The 26,392-nt window shown below is 36.9% G+C and overlaps 1 long non-coding RNA gene across 6 annotated transcripts; it reads left to right on the top strand.

The window, feature by feature from the left end:
• Positions 1-12,943: 12,943 nt before the first annotated feature.
• On the top strand, positions 12,944-26,144 carry LOC138911720 (uncharacterized). 6 transcript variants are annotated; one of them, XR_011417377.1, is made up of 3 exons: positions 12,944-13,073; positions 15,872-15,958; positions 16,980-26,144. It is a non-coding gene; the product is annotated as an uncharacterized lncRNA (long non-coding RNA). The 6 variants fall into 6 exon arrangements; XR_011417378.1 differs by lacking the exon at positions 12,944-13,073 and adding an exon at positions 13,080-13,387; XR_011417376.1 differs by lacking the exon at positions 12,944-13,073 and adding an exon at positions 13,478-13,973.
• The last annotated feature ends 248 nt before the right edge of the window (positions 26,145-26,392 follow it).

The raw sequence follows: 26,392 nt of genomic DNA, 5'->3' as shown, positions 1-26,392 counted from the left end.
TCCTCGTACTAAACTTCTGCCAAATAACCCAAATGATTTGCCCAGAGGAGTCTCAAAATGGCGTGCACATAGCAATTTCACCACTAGCGCCACGTATACATGCACAAACTTGCAGCTGCAGACAATTTTGGCGACGACCATTATGGCGCCCGGTCAGACTGACGCGCAATATACCCAGAACATTCCTTTTGGTCGGCATTGCCAGGCCTAAATTCTAACCTAAATAATAATATACTACAATGAATACTTGAATGTTATATAAAACTTATTATACGCCTATATCTATCCTTAAATAATAATCTTATAACCTTCTTGCAAATTACGAAATCTCAGTAGCGCGGTTAAATTTGTGCGCAAAACTTTTTTGAATTCATGAATGTCCGTTCTAAAATGTAAATACATACATGCATACGTGCCGCTGCATATGCTTGGAATTTTGATGGCCATTATACCGACGCCAACCCAAGCTGGCACATATGCACATACATATATGTTCATAAGCCTGTCGGCAACTGCCAAGAATATAAAAACACAATTGCAAATAATCGAATTTAACCAATTGACAAGCCTCTACAGACAATATGTATCAACATTCAAATTGCTAGCGAATTATATATTGTACACATATGAACACACTGGTCTGCTGGGTGGTTGCCCACCCAAATTTGTTAGTGTAAAAATTGGTAGAAATCGTTCAGCTGGCACTTATACATATACATATCCAAATTTTCCCAACAATTGTGACTGACACTGCTAAACTGAGCATAATTTTCCTGACTCTTTACCAATTTAAAATACAATACACAATCCATATTTTTGCTTGATAACATTTTGCTAGGTGATCGTCGATATATCGATACAGTGACAGGCGTACTGACCTCAAACGATAGTTTTCTCTCTGCCGCCACTAGGCGATAGTCTCGAAATTGTCATAAGCTGCGAGTTGTCTCTATAAAATGGTCGTGAGTTTAAAATTGGCGGAAATTGAAAAAGTCATCGAGCAAGTTGAAACTTATTAAAACACTAATAGTGGAAGCATTTACTGCTGATATAAACCTAAAAGCGTGTTAAATAATCAAATTAAGGTATTCTATGCAAATTCCTCAAAATAGTGCGTGAAAAATTATTTCACAATAATGAAAATCAAATGGTGGCTGCCTGCAAAAATAAATTCATAAATACATATATAGTGATCACTCAACCAAACTACGCCATATAGTTAAGAAATCTGGATCAAAAAATTCCTCAAATTAGTGTGTGAATAATTATTTTGCAATTAACAAAATAACCGGTGTCCGTCTGTGAATTGACAAGCAACAAATTGAAGGCCTAATTACCACCAAAAGTGAAAGACATATAATAAAGACCAAAGTCCCATTCAAATCTGAGAATAACTGGGGTAAGGCTCAAACCAAAAAATTTTTACATATATAACCCCAAATTTGCCCAGTTGAGTCTCGAAATGGAGCGCGCATAATAATTTCATCACAAGCGTCACCTATACATGCACAAACTTGCAGCTGCAGACAATTTTGGCGACGGCCACAGCGGCGCCCTGCCAGACTGACGCACACACACACACACAAATTTTCTAAGAAATTTTCTACCCAACATTGCCAGGCCTAAAAACCACATACGGACAGAACTATATTCTACGCTAGCATTTATTATTTACACTTTCTTATTTTTTGCTAACTTTAGAAAACATTTTTTGCAAATTTAAAACATACAATTAAACATTACTGCCAAGCGATCATCGATACATCGAGTACATATACGCGCGCAACTGATCTCAATACTATACCTTCCACTTTGCCGTCACTAAGTGATATTCTTGAAATTGTCATGAGCTGGCGAGTTGTGTACTACGATACGGTTGCGAATGTGAAACTGTTCAAACTTATAAATACCCTAATAGTGAAAAGCATTTAATGCTTATAAGGGAACTAAAGTACGAATTAAACAAATTTAGTGAATTTCAATCAAGTGTAAGTCTTTGAAACTAACAGTGCCCATAAAAGCCCCAAATAGCCGGTGTCTGTCTGTGTGTAAATAGGCACATATGCATTAATTGTAAGTGAAACATAATTCAGGGGCTTCTGACAAGTGAATTTAGTCCTGCATGTCCAAAAAGAGTCCCAAAATAGTGTGTGCCAAGTTGTGTCCACCTGCAATGAATAAATGCCATATAATCCAAACACAAATTTAATCTAGTGAATAATTCCAGCCAAATTATGCCATAGCAACTCCAATTTTTGTCCATAAAAGTCTGACAATAGTGCGCGATCAATAATTCATTCACAATTTTAGAGGAACCAATTGTAAAGGCCTAACATTCCGACAAAAAGTGTAAGAACAATAATCAAGACCAAAAATCCCATTTAAATTGAGAAAATCCTGGGGTAAGTCTCGTACTAAACTTCTGCCAAATAACCCAAATGATTTGCCCAGAGGAGTCCAAAAGAATGGCGTGCACATAGCAATTTCACCACTAGCGCCACGTATACATGCACAAACTTGGCAGCTGCAGACATTTTGGCGACGACCATTATGGCGCCCGGTCAGACTGACGCGCAATATACCCAGAACATTCCTTTTGGTCGGCATTGCCAGGCCTAAATTCTAACCTAAATAATAATATACTACAATGAATACTTGAATGTGATATAAAACTTATTATACGCCTATATCTATCCTTAAATAATAATCTTATAACCTTCTTCTTGCAAATTACAAAATCTCAGTAGCGCGGTTAAATTTGTGCGCAAAACTTTTTTGAATTCATGAATGTCCGTTCTAAAATGTAAATACATACATGCATACGTGCCGCTGCATATGCTTGGAATTTTGATGGCCATTATAACCGACGCCAACCCAAGCTGGCACATATGCACATACATATATGTTCATAAGCCTGTCGGCAACTGCCAAGAATATAAAAACACAATTGCAAATAATCGAATTTAACCAATTGACAAGCCTCTACAGACAATATGTATCAACATTCAAATTGCTAGCGAATTATATATTGTACACATATGAACACACTGGTCTGCTGGGTGGTTGCCCACCCAAATTTGTTAGTGTAAAATTGTAGAAATCGTTCAGCTGGCACTTATACATATACATATCCAAATTTTCCCCAACAATTGTGACTGACACTGCTAAACTGAGCATAATTTTCCTGACTCTTTACCAATTTAAAAATACAATACACAATCCATATTTTTGCTTGATAACATTTTGCTAGGTGATCGTCCGATATATCGATACAGTGACAGGCGTACTGACCTCAAACGATAGTTTTCTCTCTGCCGCCACTAGGCGATAGTCTCGAAATTGTCATAAGCTGCGAGTTGTCTCTATAAATGGTCGTGAGTTTTAAAATTGGCGGAAATTGAAAAAGTCATCGAGCAAGTTGAAACTTATTAAAACACTAATAGTGGAAGCATTTACTGCTGATATAAACCTAAAAGCGTGTTAAATATCAAATTAAGGTATTCTATGCAAATTCCTCAAAATAGTGCGTGAAAAATTATTTCACAATAATGAAAATCAAATGGTGGCTGCCTGCAAAAATAATTCATAAATACATATATAGTGATCACTCAACCAAACTACGCCATATAGTTAAGAATCTGGATCAAAAAATTCCTCAAATTAGTGTGTGAATAATTATTTTGCAATTAACAAATAACCGGTGTCCGTCTGTGAATTGACAAGCAACAATTGAAGGCCTAATTACCAACAAAAGTGAAAGACATATAATAAAGACCAAAGTCCATTCAAATCTGAGAATAACTGGGGTAAGGCTCAAACCAAAAAATTTTTACATATATAACCCCAAATTTGCCCAGTTGAGTCTCGAAATGGAGCGCGCATAATAATTCATTCATCACAATCGTCACCTAGACATGCACAAACTTGCAGCTGCAACAATTTTGGCGACGGCCACAGCGGCGCCCTGCCAGACTGACGCACACACACACACCAAACAAAATTCTAAGAAATTTTCTACCCAACATTGCCAGGCCCTAAAAACCACATACGGACAGAACTATATTCTATCGCTAAGCATTTATTTTTACACTTTCTTATTTTTGCTAACTTTAAACATTTTTGCAAATTTAAACATACAATTAAACATTACTGGCCAAGCGATCATCGATACATCGATACATATACGCGCGCACCTGATCTCAATACTATACCTTCCACTTTGCCGTCACTAGTGATATTCTTGAAATTGTCCATGAGCTGGCGAGTTGTGTACTACGATACTGTTGCGAATGTGAAACTGTTCAACTTATAAATACCCTAATAGTGAAAAGCATTAATGCTTATAAGGAACTAAAGTACGAATTAAACAAATTTAGTGAATTTCAATCAGTGTAAGTCTTGAACTAACAGTGGCCCATAAAAGCCCCAAATAGCCGGTGTCTGTCCTGTGTGTAAATAGGCACATATCATTATGTAAGTGAAACATAATCAGGGCTTCTGACAAGTGAAATTTAGTCCTGCATGTCCAAAAAGAGTCCCAAAATAGTGTGTGGCCAAGTGTGTCCACCTGCATGAATAAATGCATATATCCAAACACAAATTTAATCTAGTGAATAATCCACCAAATTATGCCATACAACTCCAATTTGTGTCCATAAAAGTCTGAAAATAGTGCGCGATCAATTATTCCACAATTTAGAGGAACCAATTTAAAAGGCCTAACATTCCGACAAAAAAGTGTAGAACAATAAATCAGACCAAAAAATCCCATTTAAATTTGAGAAAATCCGGGGTAAAGTCTCGTACTACACTTCTGCCAAATAACCCCAAATGATTTGCCAGAGGAGTCTCAAAATGGCGTGCACATACAAATTTCACCACTAGCGCCACGTATACATGCACAAACTTGCAGCTGCGACAATTTTGGCGACGACCATTAATGGCGCCCGGTCAGACTGACGCGCAATATACCAGAACATTTCCTTTGGTCGGCATTGCCAGGCCTAAATTCTAACCTAAATAAATAATATACTACAATGAATACTTGAATGTTATATAAAACTTATTATACGCCTATATCTATCCTTAAATAATAATCTTATAACCTTCTTGCAATTACGAAATCTCAGTAGCGCGGTTAAATTGTGGCGCAAAACTTTTTTGAATTCATGAATGTCCGTTCTAAAATGTTAAATACATACATGCATAAGTGCCGCTGCATATGCTTTGGAATTTTGATGGCCATTATACCGACGCCAACCCAAGCTGGCACATATGCACATACATATATGTTCATAAGCCTGTCGGCAACTGCCAAGAATATAAAACACAATTGCAAATAATCGAATTTAACCAATTGACAAGCCTCTACAGACAATATGTAATCAACATTCAAATTGCTAGCGAATTATATATTGTACACATATGAACACACTGGTCTGCTGCGGGTTGTTGCCCACCCCAAATTTGTTAGTGTAAAAATTGGTAGAACTCGTTCAGCTGGCACTTATACCTATACATATCCAAATTTTCTCCCAACAATTGTGACTGACAACTGCTAAACTGAGCATAATTTTTCCTGACTCTTTACCAATTTAACATACAATACACAATCCATATTTTTTGCTTGATACATTTTGCTAGGTGAGTCGTCGATATATCGATACAGTGACAGGCGTACTGACCTCAAACGATAGTTTTTCTCTCGGCCGCCACTAGGCGATAGTCTCGAAATTGTCATAAGCTGCGAGTTGTCCTCTATAAAATGGTCGTGAGTTTAAAATTGCGGAAATTGAAAAAGTCATCGAGCAATTGAAACTTATTAAAACACTAATAGTGGAAGCATTTACTGCTGATATAAAAACCTAAAGCGTGTTAAATAATCAAATTAAGGTATTCTATGCAAATTCTCAAAATAGTGCGTGAAAAATTATTTCACAATAATGAAAATCAAATGGTGGCTGCCTGCAAAAATAAATTCATAAATACATATATAGTGATCACTCAACCAAACGACGCCATATAGTTAAGAAATCTGGATCAAAAATTTCCTCAATTAGTGTGTGAATAATTATTTTGCAATTAACAAAATAACCGGTGTCCGTCTGTGAATTGACAACAACAAATTGAAGGCCTAATTACCACCAAAAGTGAAAGACCTATAATAAAGACAAAGTCCCATTCAAATCGGAGAATAACTGGGGTAAAGGCTCAAACCAAAAATTTTTACATATATAACCCCAAATTTGCCCAGTTGAGTCTCGAAATGGAGCGCGCATAATAATTTCATCACAAGCGTCACCTTATACATGCACAAACTTGCAGCTGCAGACATTTTGGCGACGGCCACAGCGGCGCCCTGCCAGACTGACGCACACACCACACACAAATTTTCTAAGAAATTTTCTACCCAACATTGCCAGGCCTAAAACCACATACGGGACAGACTATATTCTACGCTAGCATCTATTATTTACACTTTCTTATTTTTTGCTAACTTTAAAACATTTTTTGCAAATTTAAAACATACAATTAAACATTACTGCCAAGCGATCATCGATACATCGATACATATACGCGCGCACTGATCTCAATACTATACCTTCCACTTTGCCGTCACTAAGTGATATTCTTGAAATTGTCATGAGCCTGCGAGTTGTGTACTACGATATGGTTGCGAATGTGAAACTGTTCAACTTATAAATAACCCTAATAGTGAAAAGCATTTAATGCTTATAAGGAACTAAAGTACGAATTAAACAAATTTAGTGAATTTCAATCAAGTGTAAGTCTTTGAAACTAACAGTGCCTATAAAAGCCCAAATAGCCGGTGTCTGTCTGTGTGTAAATAGGCACATATGCAATTAATTGTAAGTGAAACATAATTCATGGCTTCTGACAAGTGAAATTTAGTCCTGCATGTCCAAAAAGAGTCCCAAAATAGTGTGTGCCAAGTGTGTCCACCTGCATGAATAAATGCATATATCCAAACACAAATTTAATCTAGTGAATAATCCACCAAATTATGCCATACAACTCCAATTTTGTCCATAAAAGTCGAAAATAAGTGCGCGATCATTAATTCCCACAATTTAGAGGAACCAATTTAAAGGCCTAACATTCCGACAAAAAGTGTAGAACAATAAATCAAGACCAAAAATCCCATTTAAATTTGAGAAAATCCGGGGTAAGTCTCGTACTAAACTTCTTTCTGCCAAATAACCCCAATGATTTGCCCAGAGGAGTCTCAAAATGGGCGTGCACATAGCAATTTCATCACCACTAGCGCCACGTATACATGCAACAAACTTGCAGCTGCAAGACAATTTTGGCGACGACCATTATGGCGCCCGGTCAGACTGACGCGCAATATAACCCAGAACATTCCTTTTGGTCGGCATTGCCAGGCCTAAATTCTAACCTAAATAAATAATATCTACAATGAATACTTGAATGTTATATAAAACTTATTATACGCCTATATCTATCCTTAAATAATAATCTTATAACCTTCTTGCAAATTACGAAATCTTAGTAGCGCGGTTAAATTTGTGCGCAAAACTTTTTTGAATTCATGATGTCCGTTCTAAAATGTAAATACATACATGCATACGTGCCGCTGCATATGCTTGGAATTTTGATGGCATTATACCGACGCCAACCCAAGCTGGCACATATGCACATACATATATGTTCATAAGCCTGTCGGCAAACTGCCAGAATATAAAAACACAATTGGCAAATAATCGAATTTAACCAATTGACAAGCCTCTACAGACAATATGTATCAACATTCCAAATTGCTATCGAATTATATATTGTACACATATGAACACACTGGTCTGCTGGGTGGTTGCCCACCCAAATTTGGTTAGTGTAAAAATTGGTAGAAATCGTTCAGCTGGCACTTATACATATACATATCCAAATTTTCCCAACAATTGTGACTGACACTGCTAAACTGAGCATAATTTTCCTGACTCTTTACCAATTTAAAATACAATACACAATCCATATTTTTGCTTGATAACATTTTGCTAGGTGATCGTCGATATATCGATACAGTGACAGGCGTACTGACCTCAAACGATAGTTTTCTCTCTGCCGCCACTAGGCGATAGTCTCGAAATTGTCATAAGCTGCGAGTTGTCCTCTATAAAATGGTCGTGAGTTTAAAATTTGGCGGAAATTGAAAAAGTCATCGAGCAAGTTGAAAACTTATTAAAACACTAATAGTGGAAGCATTTACTGCTGATATAAACCTAAAGACGTGTTAAATAATCAAATTAAGGTATTCTATGCAAATTCCTCAAAATAGTGCGTGAAAATTATTTCACAATAATGAAAATCAAATGGTGGCTGCCTGCAAAAATAAAATTCATAAATACATATATAGTGATCACTCAACCAAACTACGCCATATAGTTTAAGAAATCGGGATCAAAAAATTCCTCAAATTAGTGTGTGAATAATTATTTTGCATTAAAACAAAATAACCGGTGGTCCGTCTGTGAATTGACAAGCAACAAATTGAAGGCCTAATTAGCACCAAAGTGAAAGACATAGAATAAAGAACCAAGTCCCATTCAATCTGAGAATAACTGGGGTAAGGCTCAACCAAAAAATTTTTACATATATAACCCAAATTTTGCCCAGTTTGAGTCTCGAAATGGAGCGCGCATAATAATTTCATCACAAGCGTCACCTATACATGCACAAACTTGCAGCTGCAGACAATTTTGGCGACGGCCACAGCGGCGCCCTGCCAGACTGACGCACACACACACACACAAATTTTTCTAAGAATTTTCTACCCAACATTGCCAAGGCCTAAAAACCACATACGGACAGAACTATATTCTACGCTAGCATTTATTATTTACACTTTCTTATTTTTGCTAACTTTAAAACATTTTTGCAAATTTAAAAACATACAATTAAACATTACTGCCAAGCGATCATCGATACATCGATACATATACGCGCGCACTGATCTCATACTATACCTTCCACTTTGCCGTCACTAAGTGATATTCTTGAAATTGTCATGAGCTGCGAGTTGTGTACTACGATACGGTTGCGAATGTGAAACTGTTCAAACTTATAAATACCCTAATAGTGAAAGCATTAATGCTTATAAGGAACTAAAGTACGAATTAAACAAATTTAGTGAATTTCAATCAAGTGTAAGTCTTTGAAACTAACAGTGCCCATAAAAGCCCCAAATAGCGGAGTCGGTCTGTGTGTAAATAGGCACATATGCAATTAATTGTAAGTGAAACATAATTCAGGGCTTCTGACAAGTGAAATTTAGTCCTGCAATGTCCAAAAAGAGTCCCAAAATAGTGTGTGCCAAGTGTGTCCACCTGCATGAATAAATGCATATATCCAAACACAAATTTAATCTAGTGAATAATCCACCAAATTATGCCATACAACTCCAATTTTGTCCATAAAAGTCTGAAAATAGTGCGCGATCAATTATTCCACACAATTTTAGAGGAACCAATTTAAAGGCCTAACATTCCGACAAAAAGTGTAGAACAATAAATCAAGACCAAAAAATCCCATTTAAATTTGAGAAAATCCGGGGTAAGTCTCGTACTAAACTTCTGCCAAATAACCCCAAATGATTTGCCCAGAGGAGTCTCAAAATGGCGGTGCACATAGCAATTTCACCACTAGCGCCACGTATACATGCACAAACTTGCAGCTGCAGACAATTTTGGCGACGACCATTATGGCGCCCGGTCAGACTGACGCGCAATATAACCCAGAACATTCCTTTTGGTCGGCATTGCCAGGCCTAAATTCTAACCTAATAATAATATACTACAATGAAATACTTGAATGTTATATAAAACTTATTATACGCCTATATCTATCCTTAAATAATAATCTTATAACCTTCTTGCAAATTACGAAATCTCAGTAGCGCGGTTAAATTTGTGCGCAAAACTTTTTTGAATTCATGAATGTCCGTTCTAAAATGTAAATACATACATGCAATACGTGCCGCTGCATATGCTTGGAATTTTGATGGCCATTATACCGACGCCACCCAAGCTGGCACATATGCACATACATATATGTTCATAAGCCTGTCGGCAACTGCCAAGAATATAAAAACACAATTGCAAATAATCGAATTTAACCAATTGAACAAGCCTCTACAGACAATATGGTATCAACATTCAAATTGCTAGCGAATTATATATTGTACCATATGAACACACTGGTCTGCTGGGTGGTTGCCCACCCAATTTGTTAGTGTAAAAATTGGTAGAAATCGTTCAGCTGGCACTTATACATATACATATCCAAATTTTCCCACAATTGTGACTGACACTGCTAAACTGAGCATAATTTTCCTGACTCTTTACCAATTTAAAATACAATACACAATCCATATTTTGCTTGATAACATTTTGCTAGGTGATCGTCGATATATCGATACAGTGACAGGCGTACTGACCTCAAACGATAGTTTTCTCTCTGCCGCCACTAGGCGATAGTCTCGAATTGGTCATAAGCTGCGAGTTGTCTCTATAAAATGGTCGTGAGTTTAAAATTGGCGGAAATTGAAAAAGTCATCGAGCAAGTTGAAACTTATTAAAACACTAATAGTGGAAGCATTTACTGCTGATATAAACCTAAAAGCGTGTTAAATAATCAAATTAAGGTATTCTATGCAATTCCTCAAAATAGTGCGTGAAAAAATTATTTCACAATAATGAAAATCAAATGGTGGCTGCCTGCAAAAATAAATTCATAAATACATATATAGTGATCACTCAACCAACTACGCCATATAGTTAAGAAATCTGGATCAAAAAATTCCTCAAATTAGTGTGTGAATAATTATTTTGCATTAACAAAATAACCGGTGTCCGTCTGTGAATTGACAAGCAAACAATTGAAGGCCTAATTACCATACCACCAAAAGTGAAAGACATATAATAAAGACCAAAGTCCCATTCAATCTGAGAATAACTGGGGTAAGGCTCAAACCAAAAAATTTTTACATATATAACCCCAAATTTGCCCAGTTGAGTCTCGAAATGGAGCGCGCATAATAATTTCATCACAAGCGTCACCTATACATGCACAAACTTGCAGCTGCAGACATTTTGGCGACGGCCACAGCGGCGCCCTGCCAGACTGACGCAACACACACACACACAAATTTTCTAAGAAATTTTCTACCCAACATTGCCAGGCCTAAAAACCACATACGGACAGAACTATATTCTACGCTAGCATCTATTATTTACACTTTCTTATTTTTGCTAACTTTATAACAGTTTTTGCAAATTTAAACATACAATTAAACATTACTGCCAAGCGATCATCGATACATCGATACATATACGCGCGCACTGATCTCAATACTATACCTTCCACTTTGCCGTCACTAATGATATTCTTGAAATTGTCATGAGCTGCGAGTTGTGTACTACGATATGGTTGCGAATGTGAAACTGTTCAAACTTATAAATACCCTAATAGTGAAAAGCATTTAATGCTTATAAGGAACTAAAGTACGAATTAAACAAATTTAGTGAATTTCAATCAAGTGTAAGTCTTTGAAACTAACAGTGCCTATAAAAGCCCCAAATAGCCGGTGTCTGTCTGTGTGTAAATAGGCACATATGCAATTAATTGTAAGTGAAACATAATTCGAGGGCTTCTGACAAGTGAAATTTAGTCCTGCATGTCCAAAAAGAGTCCCAAAATAGTGTGTGCCAAGTGTGTCCACCTGCATGAATAAATGCATATATCCAAACACAAATTTAATCTAGTGAATAATCCACCAAATTATGCCATACAACTCCAATTTTGTCCATAAAAGTCTGAAAATAGTGCGCGATCAATTATTCCACAATTTTAGAGGAACCAATTTAAAGGCCTAACATTCCGACAAAAAGTGTAGAACAATAAATCAAGACCAAAAATCCCATTTAAAATTTGAGAAAATCCGGGGTAAGTCTCGTACTAAACTTCTGCCAAATAACCCCAATGATTTGCCCAGAGGAGTCTCAAAATGGCGTGCACATAGCAATTTCAACCACTAGCGCCACGTATACATGCACAAACTTGCAGCTGCAGACAATTTTGGCGACGACCATTATGGCGCCCGGTCAGACTGACGCGCAATATACCCAGAACATTCCTTTTGGTCGGCATTGCCAGGCCTAAATTCTAACCTAAATAATAATATACTACAATGAATACTTGAATGTTATATAAAACTTATTATACGCCTATATCTATCCTTAAATAATAATCTTATAACCTTCTTGCAAATTACGAATCTTAGTAGCGCGGTTAAATTTGTGCGCAAAAACTTTTTTGAATTCATGAATGTCCGTTCTAAAATGTAATACATACATGCATACGTGCCGCTGCATATGCTTGGAATTTTGATGGCCATTATACCGACGCCAACCCAAGCTGGCACATATGCACATACATATATGTTCATAAGCCTGTCGGCAACTGCCAAGAATATAAAAACACAATTGCAAATAATCGAATTTAACCAATTGACAAGCCTCTACAGACAATATGTATCAACATTCAAATTGCTAGCGAATTATATATTGTACACATATGAACACACTGGTCTGCTGGGTGGTTGCCCACCCAAATTTGTTAGTGTAAAAATTGGTAGAAATCGTTCAGCTGGCACTTATACATATACATATCCAAATTTTCCCAACAATTGTGACTGACACTGCTAAACTGAGCATAATTTTCCTGACTCTTTACCAATTTAAAATACAATACACAATCCATATTTTTGCTTGATAACATTTTGCTAGGTGATCGTCGATATATCGATACAGTGACAGGCGTACTGACCTCAAACGATAGTTTTTCTCTCTGCCGCCACTAGGCGATAGTCTCGAAATTGTCATAAGCTGCGAGTTGTCCTCTATAAAATGGTCGTGAGTTTAAAATTGGCGGAAATTGAAAAAGTCATCGAGCAAGTTGAAACTTATTAAAACACTAATAGTGGAAGCATTTACTGCTGATATAAACCTAAAAGCGTGTTAAATAATCAAATTAAGGTATTCTATGCAAATTCCTCAAAATAGTGCGTGAAAAATTATTTCACAATAATGAAAATCAAATGGTGGCTGCCTGCAAAAATAAATTCATAAATACATATATAGTGATCACTCAACCAAACTACGCCATATAGTTAAGAAATCTGGATCAAAAAATTCCTCAAATTAGTGTGTGAATAATTATTTTGCAATTAACAAAATAACCGGTGTCCGTCTGTGAATTGACAAGCAACAAATTGAAGGCCTAATTACCACCAAAAGTGAAAGACATATAATAAAGACCAAAGTCCCATTCAAATCTGAGAATAACTGGGGTAAGGCTCAAACCAAAAAATTTTTACATATATAACCCCAAATTTGCCCAGTTGAGTCTCGAAATGGAGCGCGCATAATAATTTTCATCACAAGCGTCACCTATACATGCACAAACTTGCAGCTGCAGACAATTTTGGCGACGGCCACAGCGGCGCCCTGCCAGACTGACGCACACACACACACACACACAAATTTTCTAAGAAATTTTCTACCCAACATTGCCAGGCCTAAAAACCACATACGGACAGAACTATATTCTACGCTAGCATTTATTATTTACACTTTCTTATTTTTTGCTAACTTTAAACATTTTTGCAAATTTAAAACATACAATTAAACATTACTGCCAAGCGATCATCGATACATCGATACATATACGCGCGCACTGATCTCAATACTATACCTTCCACTTTGCCGTCACTAAGTGATATTCTTGAAATTGTCATGAGCTGCGAGTTGTGTACTACGATACGGTTGCGAATGTGAAACTGTTCAAACTTATAAATACCCTAATAGTGAAAAGCATTTAATGCTTATAAGGAACTAAAGTACGAATTAAACAAATTTAGTGAATTTCAATCAAGTGTAAGTCTTTGAAACTAACAGTGCCCATAAAAGCCCCAAATAGCCGGTGTCTGTCTGTGTGTAAATAGGCACATATGCAATTAATTGTAAGTGAAACATAATTCAGGGCTTCTGACAAGTGAAATTTAGTCCTGCATGTCCAAAAAGAGTCCCAAAATAGTGTGTGCCAAGTGTGTCCACCTGCATGAATAAATGCATATATCCAAACACAAATTTAATCTAGTGAATAATCCACCAAATTATGCCATACAACTCCAATTTTGTCCATAAAAGTCTGAAAATAGTGCGCGATCAATTATTCCACAATTTTAGAGGAACCAATTTAAAGGCCTAACATTCCGACAAAAAGTGTAGAACAATAAATCAAGACCAAAAATCCCATTTAAATTTGAGAAAATCCGGGGTAAGTCTCGTACTAAACTTCTGCCAAATAACCCCAAATGATTTGCCCAGAGGAGTCTCAAAATGGCGTGCACATAGCAATTTCACCACTAGCGCCACGTATACATGCACAAACTTGCAGCTGCAGACAATTTTGGCGACGACCATTATGGCGCCCGGTCAGACTGACGCGCAATATACCCAGAACATTCCTTTTGGTCGGCATTGCCAGGCCTAAATTCTAACCTAAATAATAATATACTACAATGAATACTTGAATGTTATATAAAACTTATTATACGCCTATATCTATCCTTAAATAATAATCTTATAACCTTCTTGCAAATTACGAAATCTTAGTAGCGCGGTTAAATTTGTGCGCAAAACTTTTTTGAATTCATGAATGTCCGTTCTAAAATGTAAATACATACATGCATACGTGCCGCTGCATATGCTTGGAATTTTGATGGCCATTATACCGACGCCAACCCAAGCTGGCACATATGCACATAAATATCCAAAGTTGCCCAAATGATTCACAATAATTCCAATCTAATACAAACTCTACCAAAGCTGAGTACAGTTTTTAGCACTTACACCAATTTGTCCGTAATCTCCATAAGAACCCCTAAAAAAAAAAAACCAATTGAATTCATACGCATATAAACACAATAGTCAGCCGGTCATAATCAAGCCGCTGTCAACACAGTGACCCGGAGCCTGAGCACGTGCACCCACAAAAACCATCCCCAAACCCAAGATAGGTTAAGACTTCTGGTTTTTAGAACCTCTATAACATCCTCGGCGGTTACTGATTCAGAACATACACACTGATATTTGCTTGTCCCTGGTGGTAATCAATGTCCGTCCGTAATAATATGCATACATATTTCAAATAAGTATAAACACTGACTGAATAAACCTGCCTGGCGATATTCCACATCATTAAGCGGACCAAGTCAACAGCTCGGTCAACGTGAGACTAAAATTACCAACAAATCGCATAGTCAGTATAATAATGCCCTAGGGAAGTGCAAAGATACACCGACTAAACTTCTATAACAAAAAAAAAAAAAAAAAAAAAAAAAAAAAAAAAAAAAAACAGCTCAGCCACATAGAGCCTGTCATAACTGACATGAATAAACTGCTAGTATACCAAGAACAAGATACCCTAATAGCCTGTGTGTATACACACCAATCTAGTTTCAATCAGCTTAAGTAACGAGCCATTTCATCTACAACCAATACTGGGTTGTTAACTAGGCAAAATATTTCACCGAAATATTCGACTGCCTGTGACTATATGCACAAATTCATTGATAAGCTCACCTGCTCCACCAATCGCGAGCCAAAACAATCCATAAATTACTAACTCCATTATGCAATCAGTTCAGCCAATATGAGCCCAAAACCAAAAACAAAAAAAAAAAAAAAAAAAAAAAAAAAAAAAAAAAAAAAACACACAACCGATCTACACAGTGTCAAGCCAAAGTAGTAATCTATTTCTCTCACCCAAGATCCAGCAAACGAAACTTGCAATTTGTTCCACACAACAATTTAACATCTAAAAAAAACTCTTAAGAGGATAAGCAAAGGATAAACAGGTCAGTCTAAGTTAGGACTATTTGCCCAATACAAGTTACTTAATTGTAAACCATTAACAATCTTTCTTGAATACATTTAAATTGTCCTTTGGAGCAGCCCATACTGACTTGCAAATGATCAGAGAAATTCCAAATACGGAGTATTTGCCCGCCGCTGATCTGCCTTATGCATGTGTATAAATTGTGTACACACACATAATGTACCAATACCAAATGCTCCAACGGTGATCATCTGATGCCAGCCTACGATTTGTCTGTGCCAGTACCAACCGCCCAAAGGACTTCAATCTATAATCTATAAATATACCTAGAATAGGAAGTTAGGTGTCTAGTCCACTCAAAAGCTGGGTGGGTGACCACAACTCTTAGCGTAGAAATATGTTCCTAGCACCATTGGGATGTTTCTCTATTCCTGCCCTTAATACATTGGTAGCAGTTTACCTGCCTCAGGCCTTGTAAACCAAACCTTTGTAAACTTAAGCACACAACTAAAAGCATACGCCCCCATATATAAATTTGACAATGACTTCGGTCGAGTGTTTATACATGCATATATGTGCAGCACGCATTTGTGCATATGCATACTCACACTATCATATAGCAATATCCACACCTAAAATAAACAAATATAAACCCAACCTTGATCAAACCCTCAAATATGAATATTCTAATAAATGAAACCAATAACTAACTAAAAATACAACCCAACCACAATAAACAACACCTTCAATAAAACATAACTAAGTAAACAATAAACAAAAACAATAACAAACTAAGCATCACAACGCAATTCGCAACATTAATCTCCCCACAACCCCTCTTTATTGCCCGACCAACCTGTCACTCACAAATAAACTAAATACAGCAACCGCGTCCACCAAACTGAACGCTACCCTAAATAAATAAATAAACCTACCCGATTCAATTAACACACAACTCACCTGTACACAATATCAAAGACATATAATTTCCACTATACTAATGAAAAACTTTCTTTACCATCTTTACTCCAATTAAACAGCTCAGCCAACATGAGCGCAACTGGCAACCAAAACCAACCAATACCCTACATAATTGTCCCAAATGTTGAAAACGCGGAAAAACTTATAAAAATGGCAGAAATAGAAGTGGGTAAAACTGGCTTTTACACCACTACCACCAAAAGTGACGGAATAAGATTCAAATGTGACACCATGGAAAAGCACAAGGCCCTATTAGAATTTTGCACCAAACTACACAGCAGTACGTTCGTCAAGAGCAGCCTGCATGAGCCAAAAAGATACAGGATTATCATAAAAGGACTCCATTCATCCACATCCCCAGATTGGATAAAGTACAAACTCGCAGCACATGGACATACAGTACTATACTGCAAAAACTTAATTGGCCAAAAGTCACAAACCCCAACAAATACATTTCGAGTTGACCTTGAATACAAAGAAAACAATAACGAAATAATGGACATTAATAAAATCGGCACCTACATAGTAAATATTGAAAAATCTATTGCACACACCAGCATAATAAAACAATGCCACAAGTGCCAAAAATTCAACCACCAAACCGAAGACTGCAAGAGCCGTGAATTCGTCTGCTATAAATGTGCAGGCAAGCACCACTCGGCAGAATGCTCAAAGCCCAGAGAAAAGGAAGGGAAATGCGCAAATTGTGGCGGAAACCACATTGCCACATACCAAGGATGCCCAATCTATAAAGAAGCACTTGAAAACTACGAGACCCAACCCAGCACACCCAAAAAACAAAGCCACAACCAAATGAACAATGCTACTCCACTACTATCACCACCAAGGCCCAAAAACGCACCCAGAAGACAATATGACCTACTGGAACAGCTAGAATTACTGAAAATATTCGAAAAAAACTTGAAGGACTTAAACGAAGCACACAGGGAAACCCAGAACTAATAACAATAACAATAACAATAATAATAATAATAATAATAATAAAAACAATAATAATAATAATATTAATAATAATAATAATATTAATAATAATAATAATATTAATAATAATAAAAAAAAAAAAAAAAAAAAAAAAAAAAAAAAAAAAAAAAAAACCAACTAACTAACCAACTAAACTACGCATTAAAGTAAGTTAACAGATACCTAATACCTGTAATAAAACCTGAAGTTATATCAAAATATAAAAAAAAAAAAAAAAAAAAAAAAAAAAAAAAAAAAAAAACAATAATAATAATAATAATAATAATAAAAACCAAAATCAGTCTTTTCATCAAGCACCCTAGAGTCCATTACTCCTAGATAACAGCACATGTCACCCAAGCCCTAGACCCTTATTCCGCCTAAACAGCATCTACCAATTTGATACCTGCATTCATAATGCATCAAACCACCAGCAAAATAATCTTAACTTATCAGTTACCATCTCTCATATTCTTTCTCCCCCCAGCATCTCCCCAAACATTAAAAAAAAAAAAAAAAAAAAAAAAAAAAAAAAAAAAAAAAAAAAATAATATATATATATATATATAAATATATATATAGAGACATATATATAAAAATAAAAACAGCTACAACCAAAATGAGCAAGCAAACTAAGAGAAAACCAACGCCTTCCAAAAATAAGGCCAAAGAAATAACCCCAACAAGCTCGCCACCAGAAAAGATTGTCATAATTGCAAATAAGCAAATATGTCCACCCAACACCGATGAGGCTCAAAAGGTGCTTGAAGACATTGAAAAACAAGCACAAATATATAAATCACTACAAAACTCGACACCCATCACCAGAAGCCCAGCTACACTAGGTCTGAGCAACGACAACAACAACACAACTGAACCAACAACAACTACAAAAACCAATCTAATTAACAGCCCAGCTACCAATAACAATTCCAATACGGACAGCGATGAAGAAATATCAGTAATATCCCATGAAAGCGACAACCAAATACACCCGAATGAAAATTTACCCCCAAATGAGCAAAAGCCATATCGCGTACTGGTCCCAGAAACCAATGACGCCAATGAACTAATCAAAAAGGCAATAGACACTATTGGAATCGAATCCTTCACTACCAGTGCCAATGCTGGAAAAGGAATAATCTTCGAATGCCAAACAATTACAAAACAAAAACAACTACTTGAACTCTTTACAGAACTCAACTGCAACGCTCGCACTCAAAGCAAAAATGAATCCAGATATAAAATTATCATAAAAGGATTACATTCGTCCACTCCCAAAAACTGGATCATTGAACAACTAGCTACACTAGGCTTCACTGCATGCCATGTAAACAATATAATTGGGCACATCTCCAAAACCCCAACTAACTCGTTCAAAGTTGACCTACTCTCGGACCCTAGCAACAACAACAAGGACATCCTCAAAATCACCATGCTAGGAACATACAAAGTCCAAATTGAACAACCAACTCGCCCCATCAGAATCCAGCAATGCCATAACTGCCAACGCTTTGGACATCTATACGAAAACTGCAGGTCTAAAACCCCCACTTGCTTTAAATGCGCCGGATCCCACTCATCCAGCGAATGCACCAAACCAAGAAATATAGACGGCAAGTGTGCTAACTGTGGGGACAATCATGTTGCTACCTTTAAAGGCTGCCCAACCTATAGGGAAGCGCTCAAAAAACTCACAAATAGCTTCACAAAGCGAGCCTCACAAGCATTGGAATCCCTCAATTGGAGTAATGAACCAATATTCAGGAACGTAATGACCAATATCACCCACAACCAGCCAGAAAGGCCCTGTCCACAATACATTCCAATAACAAGACCAAGCAGAGATAATCTTAGTCCATATGTCCCAACATACCAATACAGTGCCCCCTGGCCAGCACAAGTAGGGTACAAAATACCAATTCCCCAAAACTACATACCGATGAACATGGCCACCCAAACTTTCACCATGATGGAGTCTGGAATGGAAAACATGACTAATCAAAGGAAACACTATCAGCAAAACTGGGACCAAAACCAAAATCAAAACCATAACCAATAATAAATAAAAAAAAAAAAAAAAAAAAAAAAAAAAAAAAAAAAAAAAAAACAAAATAAATAGAACAAGTGGAAACCTAACATACTTGGGGAATTAATATAAATAAAATAAATTGAACAATAACTACAAACATCCCCAAGTACAATTCACTTAATTTTCAAATCAAACTACAATTTTAATTTTATAACTTAAGCATCACAAACCCAATTTACAACTTTAATTTTCTTAACACATAATGCAAAATGAATATGCATAAAAATTTATAAATTTATAATTTATTTATATAATATCACATACATATACACTATACTACAATTACCCTACATTATATTATCTTAATACATAAACTATCCTTACTTACCTATACTATGTTACACTACATTACTATATATCACTCACCAGTAACACCTACCTAAACCATGATGAAATAAACAACTGACATGTAAGCCAAAATAGAATTAAAATAATAAAAAAAAAAAAAAAAAAAAAAAAAAAAAAAAAAAAAAAATCAATAATCTACATGCACACTACTCACTCAAAGTAAAAACATTAATGTTCCAAAATTATACTTTTCCTATACTGCCTCACTACATACATCTATATATCTATATCTCCTACCCCCAAAACAGACTTACCTACAATCCTGGAAATAATCAATAAAAGCCAACTACACAACATCATGTCCAATAACATACAGAACCACGACCTTAGAATCATCAGCTGGAACTCAGCTGGAATTCTTAACAAAATCTCTGAACTAGAAGCTCACATCCACCAAAATAGCATTGATATAGTCTTAATATCAGAGACCCATCTAATCGACTCGGATATAGATACAATAACAATTGAAGGATACGACCTGTATATAGCCAATCATCCAACCAACCGGAGAAGAGGAGGTTCTGCTGTCATAGTCAATAGAAATATCGAACACATTGCCTTACCAGCAATCACCACACAGGCCATACAATGTACTCCAATCAGCGTCGCCCTTAAAGATCAACCGCTAATCAATATAGCTTCCATTTATTGCCCACCATTGAAGGGCCTAACTTCCAAAGCTTTTGAAACAATATTTAAACTATTCGAACCTAGATTCATATTAGCCGGTGACTGGAATGCCAAACACCGCTGGTGGGGCAATGACCGTGCCTGCAGACGAGGCAATGAACTTATCAACTGCATTAGGACACATAATTATAACATTCTGGCCACTGGCTCACCCACTCACTACCCCTATGATCAGCAAAAAAGACCTTCTGCTATTGATTTTGCCATATACTGTGGAATACAAAACAATCGTCTACAAATCGAATCCTCACTTGATTTAGATTCAGATCACCTCCCACTCTGTATCCACCTACTAAATAAACCAGTGATAGTCTCCCATAAGAAACCAATTTTAACACCAAATGCCAATATTAAAAAATTCCACCACTGGCTAAACCAATGTATTCATCTTAACACTGAGATAACAACTAGCCAAGACATAGATGATGCGGTCGATATAATAACCAGAAACATCCACCAAGCTGCTAAATATGCAGCAAACGTCCCCACAAATCTTCCAACAAATAGCCGTTTTCGCACATATCACACCCCAAATAGACGCATCCAAAATATGCTAATCGTTAAAAGATACTTCAAATACAATCACCTCGTTTTAAGAGATAACTCAGCCAAAAGACCCCATAAGCTAACATCTGATAGAGTCAAAAAAGCACTCCAACATAGGAAAGCACAACGCCTAGATAGATCACTTCTAGCCATAGATCCCAAAGATCGATATAGTCTACAGAAGCTTTGGAAGTTTACCAAACAAATAAAAAGACAACCAATGCCAAACTTACCTGTAAGACGACTTACAGTACAAACTAACACAAATACACCGGACAAACAAAGTAGCTGGTGTAAAACAACCATAGAAAAAGCAGAAGCATTTGCCCAACATCTAGAGACTAGATTCAAGCCAAACCTTATCAATAGCCCAGAAGAAAGATCACTTATTGAAAACCAAATTGCATCCCAGCAAATGCCTAATAACCACATATTCAAACCAATTACCCTAGCAGAAATCAAAGCCCAAATCAAGAGACTACCTAATAATAAAGCCCCAGGACTAGACAGAATTGATAATTATACCATTAAAGCCTTACCAGACCCTGCACTAATATATCTCATACTAATCTTCAACAACTCACTTCGACTCGGCCATTTTCCACAGCAATGGAAAATGGCTGTGGTCACAATGATACTCAAGCCAGGTAAACCAACTGATCAGCTTGCCTCATACAGACCCATTAGCCTACTTTCAGGCCTATCAAAAATATTAGAAAAACTACTATTAAGCCGAATGTTCAAAGTCAAAACTTTCATAGAATATATTCCAAGCCACCAATTCGGATTTCGCTACGAGCATAACACCGAACAACAACTAGCAAGAGTCACCCAATTTATACTTAGAGCCTATGAAAAAAATCAATTCTGTTCCGCCGTCTTTATAGACATACAAGAAGCCTTTGACCGAGTCTGGCATCCAGGACTCCTCTTCAAACTCAAGCCCATACTCCCACACGCCCTATATGCCGTCATTAGGAACTACTTAACAAACAGAACATTCATGGTTGAATGCCATGAAGGTGCCAGATCGACCACAAAATATATCTCTGCCGGAGTGCCACAAGGCAGCGTCTTGGGACCAATTCTATACACCATTTACACAGCAGACATGCCCACCCCAGACAAAGTCTACACCAATATCCCACGCAACACAACAGCCCTACTGGCAACATATGCTGATGATACAGTTGTCATGTTTGCCGACGAATCATCCATCACAGCTATTCAGCAAGTAAGCATAATGCTTGAAACCCTAGCTAACTGGACCAATAAATGGTGCATTAAAATTAATGCCAGCAAAACAGCACACATACTTTTCCATATAAAAGAAAACAATGAATTCATACCATCCAGAATCTCCCCAAAAATAATGGGCCAACCCATTGTCACTAAAGACTCCCACCCTTATTTGGGCGTGAATCTTGACAAGAAATTGAACTTCTGCAAGCATATTGCAGCCCTTACAACCAAACTAAAAGCCAGAAGAGCCCAACTTGACTGGCTTATAAATAACAACAGCAAACTTACGTTAAATTGCAAAACCCTACTGTACAAACAAATGATAGCCCCAATATGGCACTACGCCCTCCCAATATGGGGTGCACTCACCAGTGCAACTCAGATCAATAAAATCACTGTATTCCAAAACACTACACTGCGCACCATCATCAACCCCCCACCACTCACCAGAAATAGCACAATCTATAACGAACTCAAAATAAACACAATTGAAGATACATTCGACAAACTCTCTGCCAACTATGCCAAAAGACTTGGCAATCATTCAAACATCGAAGCAAAAAAGCTTGTTGCCACCCCATACGTCCCATTTCGTTTAGCCAGAAGTCGAGCCAGATATATGGAACAACTTAATAAACACGTCAGGCCAATACAGCGCACCATAGTACCACTCCCAATAACAAGGAGACCTACACAGAATCTTCAACCAGAATATATTGCCACGCTTCAAAATAAAAAACGTAGCCTACTTCAAAAAATCAGCGAACTACGTGCTAGATTACCATTTGACCCAGACACCACAGAAAGAACCTTCACGCTCCGCTTCCCAATGAGTGTCAATGAAATGAATAGCATCAATCGAGACCTACTTACCCTCAACAACGAACTCAAAGAAACTGAAAGACTCCTTTCATCCCTGACACCGCAAGCAGATAGTGCACCTCAACAGCAGGAACAATTACTTACACAGCCCCAACATACTTCAGTTCAACCAGCCCATAGTTCCCAAGACTATATTCTACCACTAACACTATAAACTAACCAATATTAACTGTAAAAACAACATTCAACAAATAAGTATACTATACTTAATCCAAATAACACCAAACCACACCTACCAGTGATACAACAAAACTGCCTAGCCTAATCAATTATACATGGCAAACTCAACCAATAACATAAACTCTTACCCACCAGTAGCACAATAGTAACAAACTAAGAAAACTGCCTAGCCGAGTGGGTCAGCACATAGTGATGAAATATAATGATACAAGCATATCACGCTAACAATATCATTATCTCTGACACTGCTGACCCAAGCTCTATGGCCAACAAGAATACACAACATAGAATCACATTAACTAACAACCAATCAAAATACTAACTGCTCACTCAACATGAGCCACAACAAATACAACAAATTCATAAGGTGAGTCAAACCAACATGCCCCCTATGAATGCATACTTAACCTACGACACCAAACTAATCAATGCATGAAATCTAGTGCCCAAATGCACCTAGCAAACTCCCCTAAGCTCAGCCATCATGAGCCACTAACCAACATAAATCCAACAGATCATCCATACAAGAGCTAGTACAAGCGAAACTAATTTATATTGCTAGCCAAACCACTAACATGGCATACACCAATATACATAGATACCAAGCTATACCAAGCCACAAACACCAAAAAAAAAAAAAAAAAAAAAAAAAAAAAAAAAAAAAAAAACCAGAACACCACCAATAAATACATACAATAACCCTCACTTACCAGCAACACAAGTCTAAACAACCACATAATAATACAATAACAATAATAATAATATATAATAACAATAATGTAATAATAATAATATAATAACTAAAATAATAATAGTATAATAATACAATAATAATAATAATATAATAATACAATAATAATAATAATGTAATAGTACAATAATAATAATAATAATATAATAACAAGAATATACAATTACCTAGACAAATATGCAATAACGGTTTAATAATGACAATAATAACAAAGTAATAATGCACAGAGACCCATACAAATGTACAGCACTCACCAGGTTGCTCAGCCAATTAAACCAGCCAAATTGTACACTTGCAAACGCATAATCTACACAACCAATATACAATGCCAGAACTACATTATAACCAATCCCAATACTTACAACCCACATAACCCCATTAATATGCAAGCCTTTCTGTATATCGGAATAGAGACTGAGAAGAGACCCTAAAGTGTATGTTCAAAGATATACAGACGACAACCAAGTTGCATATTAACGTTCTCACCAGACAAACTAAAAACAAACCCAATTCGGCCAACAGCAACAGGAGACCCATGCACACCAATAATGCCCCAATAAAAAGCAAACAAAAATAACCATCCAACATCTGCACCACCTTAACTCCAATAGTCAAATCAGACTACTAAACTGCCTTGCTCGGGTACCTGGAGCTCTGCCCTTCCGGGCACGAGTAAACCAGGTGAGTAAGCAGCAACAAAGTATCTGCACCTCAATATACCAATGCCAAAATAGACTTACCAGACTACCAAACTGCTTTGCTTGGGTACCTGGAGCTCTGTCCTTCTGGACATGTGTAAACCAGGTGAGTGAGCAGTGATAAAACACAATCTGCACAATAACCAGTGCCAAAACTGCTTTGCTTGGGTACCTGGAGCTCTGTCCTTCTGGACATGTGTAAACCAGGTGAGTGAGCAGTGATAAATCACAATCTGCACAATAACCAGTGCCAAAACTGCTTTGCTTGGGTACCTGGAGCTCTGTCCTCCTGGACATGTGTAAACCAGGTGAGTGAGCAGTGACCAAGAACACCCTACAAATCAATGCTAGCCGGCTCAACTCCTATGCCAAACAGCCCAAGAACCATAAAAACCTGAACTACCTCACCAGACATCACACCTAAACAACTAATCTATTACTAATCCTCAAGCAGGCGCGCATACTAACCACAACTAACAACCACAATATGCTCTACATTCCAAGCTAACCACCAACGCCCCAATTGCATATTGACCACCTATAAAACAATAAATACTACACCAAGCACAACAACCTCTAACCTGAACAGTCCACCAAGCGCCAAAACAAAGGCTACACCTAGCCTTACTCTGCAGAACCAACAACCGCCTCCCAAAACAACGACCGATTCCGCGTGGTCCGCTCAGCGGCGCAGTGCGGTAAACTTGCCCAGACCCTAGCCATCTCATGGATCTGGACCACCAGCCGTATGCACTGAGTAATAGACCAGTGTATACTACAAAAAAAAAAAAAAAAAAAAAAAAAAAAAACCTAAGCTCAGCCATCATGAGCCACTAACCAACATAAATCCAACAGATCATCCATACAAGAGCTAGTACAAGCGAAACTAATTTATATTGCTAGCCAAACCACTAACATGGCATACACCAATATACATAGATACCAAGCTATACCAAGCCACAAACACCAAAAAAAAAAAAAAAAAAAAAAAAAAAAAAAAAAAAACCAGAACACCACCAATAAATACATACAATAACCCTCACTTACCAGCAACACAAGTCT

Source organism: Drosophila virilis, unplaced genomic scaffold, assembly GCF_030788295.1.
Source record: "Drosophila virilis strain 15010-1051.87 unplaced genomic scaffold, Dvir_AGI_RSII-ME tig00002291, whole genome shotgun sequence".
In the NCBI taxonomy this organism is placed as follows: Eukaryota; Metazoa; Arthropoda; class Insecta; order Diptera; family Drosophilidae; genus Drosophila; species Drosophila virilis.
The sequence above is the reverse complement of the archived record's forward strand: the minus strand, read 5'-3'. Positions and strand labels throughout refer to the sequence as shown.